The sequence below is a fragment of the Elephas maximus genome, chromosome 14, assembly GCF_024166365.1.
Source record: "Elephas maximus indicus isolate mEleMax1 chromosome 14, mEleMax1 primary haplotype, whole genome shotgun sequence".
In the NCBI taxonomy this organism is placed as follows: Eukaryota; Metazoa; Chordata; class Mammalia; order Proboscidea; family Elephantidae; genus Elephas; species Elephas maximus.
Window position 1 is genome coordinate 63,648,213 of NC_064832.1, and position 6,721 is coordinate 63,654,933.

Genomic DNA, 6,721 nt, shown 5'->3' on the forward strand with positions numbered 1-6,721 from the left:
TAGCTTCTAAGGAACATTCTGGATTGATCTGTCTGTTTTTCTGGCAGTTCATGGAGTATTCAGTATTCTTCACCAACAACGTAATTCAAAGGAATCAATTCTTCTTCAGTCTTTATTATTCAGTGTCCAGCTTTCACAATGCATATGAGGTGATTGAAAACACCATGGCTTGGGTCAGGCATGCTTTAGTCCTCAATGTGACATCTTTGCTTTTCAACACTTGAAAGAGGTCTTTTGCAGCAGATTTACCCAATCTAATGTGTCTTTTGATTTCTTGACTGTTTTTTTCCATAGGCATTGGTTGTGAATCCAAATAAAATAAAATCCTTGACGACTTCAGTATTTTCTTTATTAATCATGATGTTGCATATTGGTCCAGTTGTGAGGTTTTATGTTTTCTTTATGTTGGGTGTAACCCAAACTGAAGGCTGTGTTTTTTGATCTCCATCAGTAAGTGCTTAAAGTCTTCTTCACTTTCAGCAAGCAAGTTTGTGTCACCTGCGTACAGCAGGTTATTAATGAGTCTTCATCCATTTTTTTTTTCATCCATACTTAATGCCCAGTTGTTCTTCATATAGTCCAGCTTCTCAGTTTGTTTGCTCAGCATACAGATTGACTTTAAACCATGCGGTATCCCCTTGTTCTGTTCAAAAGACTGCCTCTTAGTCTATGCGCAGGTTTCTGATGAGCAAAATTAAGTGTCCTGGAATTTCCATTCTTTGTAACGTTATTCAAAATTTGCTATTATCCACACGGTTAAATCCCTTTGTATAGTTGATAAAACACAGGTAAACATCTTTCTAGTATTCTCTGCTTTCAGCCATAATCCATCTGACATCAGCAATGATCTCCCTTGTTCCATGTCCTCTTCTGAATCCAGCTTGAATTTCTAACAGTTACCTGTCAATGTACTGCTGCAACCACTTTTGAATGTTTCTCAGCAAAATTTTACTTGTGTGTGACATTTATGATATTGTTTGATTATTTCCACATTCTCTTGGAGTGGGTACAAATATAGATCTCTTCCAGTCAGTTGGCCAGGTAGCTGTCTTCCAAATTTCTTGGCATAGACTAATGAGCACCTCCAGCGCTGCATCCATTTGTTGACACATCTGAATTGATATTCTATCAATTTCCAGAGTCTTATTTTTCATCAATGCCGTCAGCGCAGCTTGGACCTCTTCCTTCAGTACCATCAGTTCTTGATCATATGCTACCTCCTGAAATGGTTGAATGTCAAATCAATTCTTTTTGGTACAGTGACTCTGTGTATTCCTTCCATCTCCTTTTGATGCTTCTTGCTTCATCTAAAATTTTCCTTGTAGAATCCTTCAATATTGCAACTCAAGGCTTGAATTTTTTCTTTGGTTCTTTCAGCTTGAGAAATGCCTAGCATGTTCTTCCCTTTGATTTTCTATCCCTGGCCTTTGCACATTTCATTGTAAACTTTACTTTGTCTTCTTGACCTGCCCTTTGAAATATTCACTTCAGCTCTTTTACTTATCATGTCTTCCATTTCCTTTAGCTACTCTACATTCAAGAGCAAGTTTCAGAGTCTATGAAATCCATTTTGGTTTATTCTCTCTTTCCTGTTTTTTTAATGACCTCTTGCTTTCTTCATGTATGACGTCCTTGATATTCTACACCTCAACTGGTCTTCGGTCATTAGCATTCAATGCATCAAATTTATTATTGAGGTGGTATCTAAATTCAGGTGGGATATAGTGAAGGTTTTACTTTGGCTTTTGTGGTCTTGATCTAATTTTCTTCAACTTAAACTTGCACATGAGAAATTGATGGTCTGTTCCATAGTCAGCCAGTGGCCTTGTTCTGAGTGATGATATTGAGCTTTTCCATTACCTCTTTCCACAGATGTAATCAATTTGATTCTTGTGAATTCCATTTGGTGGGGTCACTGTTTATGTTGTTTAAAGAGATATTTGCAATGAAGAAGTCATTGGTCTTGCAAAATTCTATCATGTGATCTCTAACATCATTTCTATCAAGAAAGCCGTATTTTCCAACTACCAATCCTTCTTCTATGTTTTTGACTTTTGCTTTCCAATCACCGGTAATTATCCATGCATATTGATTGCATATTTGATCAATTTAAAACTGCAGAAGTTGGAAAAATCTACAATTTCCTCATTTTTAGCATTGGTGGTTGGTGAGTAAATTTGAATAATAGTCATAAAAACTGGTCTTCCTTGTAGGCATATGGGTATTATCACTGACAGCGTTGTATTTCCAGGCAGATCTTAAAATGTTCTTTATGATGATGAATGCAATGCCATTCCTGTACAATTTATCATTCCCAGCATAGTAGACCATATGGTTGTCTGATCCAAAATGGCAAATATCTGTCCATTTCAGCTTCTTAATGCCTAGGGTGGTGATCTTTATGCATTCCATTTCATTTTTGAAGTATGAATCAATTTTCCTAGATTCATACTTCATACATTGCATGTTCCAATTATTAATGGATGTTTGCAGCTGTTCTTCTCATTTTGAGTCATGCCACATCAGCAAATGAAGGTCTTGGATGCTTGACTTTATCCACGTCATTAAGATCAACTCTACTTTGAGGAGGCAGCTCTTCCCCAGTCTTATCTTTATTGCCTTCCAAACTAAGGGGCTCATCTTCCAGCATTACATCAGACAATGTTTGGAGGCTATTCATAAAGTTTTCACTGGCCAATTTTTTTATTAGTAAACTGCCAGGTCTTTCTTTCCAGTCTGTCTTAGTCAAGAAGCTCCACTGAAACCTGTCCACCAAGGGTGACCCTGCTAGTATTTGAAATACCAGTGACAACGCTTCCAATATCTCAGCAACACTCAAGCCACCACAGAATGACAAACTGATAGCCTTTCCAATTTGGATACCTTTTATTTCCCCTTCTTGTCTTATTGCTCTGGCTAGAACTTCCAGTACAATATTGAGCAAAAATGGTGATAGTGCAAATCCTTGTCTCCTACCTGTTCTCAATGGGAAAGCTCTCAAGTCTTTCTCTGTTGAGAATAATGCTGGTTGTTTGTTTTGCATATATGCCCTCAATTATGTTGAGGAATTTCCCTCTATTCCTATTTTGCTGAGAGTTTTTATCATGAAAGGGTGTTTTATTTTATCAAATGCCTTTTCTGCATAATTGAAATGTCATGTGATTCTTTGTTTTATTTATGTGATGAAATATGTTAATTGTTTTTTCTAATGTTGACCCATCCTTGCATTCCTGTATGAATCCCACCTATCATGATGTATGATTTTCTTAAATTAGTTATTGAATTCTATTAGCCAAAATTTTGTTCAGAATTTTTGAGTCTATATTCATGAGTGATATTGGTCTGTAAGCTTCTTTTTTTGTGGTTTCTTTACCTGATATCAGGATGATGCTGGCTTCATAGAATGAGTTGGGGAGTATACCTTCTATGTCTTGGAAAAGTTTAAGTACAATTGGTATAAGCTCTTCTCTGAATGTGTGGTAAAATTCCCAAGTGAAGCCATCTAGGCTGAGACTTTTTTTTGTTGGCAGTTTTTTGAGGACATCTTCAATTTCTACTTCTGTTATCAGTCTATTTAGATCCCTTAGTCATTATATAGTGGCTTTCTTTGTCTGTTATAATGAATTTTGACTTAAAACCTGTTTAGTCAGATAATATTGCCACTCCTGCTCTCTTTTAGTTACTGCTTGCTTGGTATATATATTTTCCCATCCTTTGATTTTTAACCTGATTATTTTTTTGAGTCTAAGGTGTATCTCTTGCAGACGATATATTGATGGATCATATTTTTTTAATCATTCTGCCATTCTCAGCCTCTGGACCAGGGCATTTTGTCCATTTATGTTCAGTGTGATTATCAATATGGATGTATTTACTGCTGCCATTTTGTTGCAAATTTTTGTTTGTGTGGTGTTCATAGTTTTTGTTGTTGCTATTTACTTTCAGTGATAAGCTATTTTTGTATACAGGTTTTCTTTTCATTTGTTTTTGTGTTTGCTGAGTCTTTTTTATTTTCTTCATTTCGTTGTGTAGATTTATTACTTTTCTTTGTGGTTACTCTGAAATGTGTAGCTATCATTCTGAAGTTAAAACACTCTGTTTAATTTTGTGACCTCCTTGACTTCCTGTCTGTATGGAAGTTCTATAACCACACCATCATTCACCCTTTTGTTTGGAAGTTTTCGTCATTTGGTTCTTTATATCTCTGATTTCCTGTAATCAATTTCATAGCTTTCTTTTACTTATTTTAAGTCTTTGCCTGTATTCGCATCTGAGTGATGCTATTGTGTGTCTTTATCTCAGGCCATAGTCTGATGTCATTTGTTTTCTGTCTGAAGGCCTCTCTTTAATATTCCTTGTAGAGCTAGTCTGGTGTTTACAAATTCTTTTGATTTCTGTTTATCTGGGAATGTTCTCATTTCAACCATTATTTTTAAAAGAATGTTTTGCTGATATATGATTCTTGATTGGCAATTCTTTTCTTTCAGGTTTTTATATATGTCATCCCATTGCCTTCTTTCCTGCATGCTTTCTGAAGAGAAATCAGAGCTTAGACTTATTGCTAACTCTTTGCAATATATATGTATGTATATATATATATATTATGAACTGCTCTCAGAATTCTTTGTCTTTGGTGTTGGAAAGTTTGATTATGAAATGTCTTGGTGAGTATCTTTTGGGATCTATCCTCTATGGTGTTGAGAATCTTGGATGGAAACCTCGTCCTTTATGTTTGGAACTTTTTCTGCCAATACACACCCACACCTATATCTTCAAAAATTCTCTCTATGCTCTTTTTACTTCTCCTTTTGTGGAATTCTTATATTATGTAAACTGCTTTTCTTGATGGTGTCCCAATAACTCGTAGACTTTCTTCCTTTTTTTTTTTTTCATTCTTTTTCCTGATCATTCTTCGAATTAGTGCCAAGGGGTTTGTCTTTTATTTTGCTGATTTTTTCTTCCATTGATTCAGTTCTACTTATGTGTCCTTCCATTAAGTTACCTATTTCTGATATTTTGTTGTTAATCTTCTGGATTTCTAATTATTGTATTTGTATGGTTTCTATTTCTCTATTGAATTTGTCATTCTTCTATTGTTTTTCTGTATTCTTCTTGGCTTTTTTTTTTTCTGTGTTTTCCTTGATCTCTTCGAGGAACCTAAAAATTAGTCTTTTCAATTTCTTGTCAGCTAGCTCTATTATTAGTTTTTCCTCAGCAAAGTTTTTCTCCCCTTTATTTTGTGCATTTGCCTGAGCCATTGAATCTTATTTCTTCATATGAATTTGTAATTGACTGCTGTCTTCAAGGCATTAAAGTTCTGTTATATTTGTTATATATTTCTTTATTGATTTTATATTTCTTTGCTTTTTTTAATATTGTTTTGCTTTTGTTTTGAAATATCTGGAGCTTAGCTTCTTCCTTTTCTTTTTATAATGTTTACCTTTGTTTGTATTGTTTTGGTTGATGTTGTTTTGTAGTATTAGTCTGTGTATGACAGTGTAGCTGATGGTTATGTGGTCTCTGTACAGGTTTGAGGCTGTCAGTTGGATAGATGTGCTTTCTTCTCACTGGCAGATGTGGTGAGCCACACACACTCTGCTCTCTTATGTCGTTAGGTGTGTATGATTTCTCTTAGAGGAGTTCTTTTTAGTGTGCAGTCAAGTCCATTCCCCTATGTGAGGTACCAGGAGTCAGGCAGTCAAGGTCCTTGCACAGCTCTTCAGTAATAATACATTCTGTCTGCATTGCCAAGAGCAGTTAGTGTGATCCCTGAACCACAGAATCAGGCACAGGGAGGGGTGGGCAGGATAGGGTGTGTAAGATCACATGGCCAGGGAGGGGTTGGCAGGGAGACTATGGAGTCCCATTCATCTGGTTGGGGGATCAGCATAGCAGGGCATGGAGCCCTGCTCAGCCAAGTGTGCACTGGTAGGACAAGGTGTGGTGTCCCACTTAGCCAGGGAAGGTAGTTGATTTGGCAGGGCACAAAGTCCTGTTGGGCATGGAGGGGTCTGTAGGTGGGAGGCAGAAGGGGCAGGGGCCTGCACATTAGATAGAGTGCAGGGCAAGTGGCTCCTACTCAGGTTTGCACAGATAGTCTGTACCTCAAGCAGGGGTGGTGAGTCTGGCCAGGCTTTCTATGGAAGTGCAAGTCACCTGCACCTCAGGGAGGAGGTGGTGGGCAGGGCCTGGCTTTGGCATGCAGGTGTGAACACCCGCAACTTAGGGAGGTGGTGGTAGGCATAGCCAGGCTCATGGATTTCAGCACAGGGCTCCTGTGTCTCGGTGAGGGGTGATGGATGTGGGGGGGCTTACACACATCAGCTAGGGTTTACTGAGTCTCAGGGAGGAGGCAGTGGACATGGCCTGACTTGTCTGTCAGCATGGGAGTTCTGTGCTTCAGGGTGGGGTTGTAGGGTGGGGCTAGGCCTGCATACCTTGGCTCTGTCCACCTGTGCCTCAGGGTACGTGCTAATGCAGATAGTAGGTGGGGTGGCTGCTTGTACAGGGCCAGTTCTCGGGGGGGCTCTAGTGTTACCCTGTGGGTTGACTTTTCACTGTGTGACTCCCTTATAAATGGCTGGGTGCTTCCACTGACAAGCACTCCCTGCACTAATACCTAGCCCCCTCCTTTTTTGGACACACCAGAGGAGCTGGGGCTGTCACCACCCCTCTGTTCCTCCCCCCTTTTATTCCCCCACAACTGTGCACTCCCTGTCTA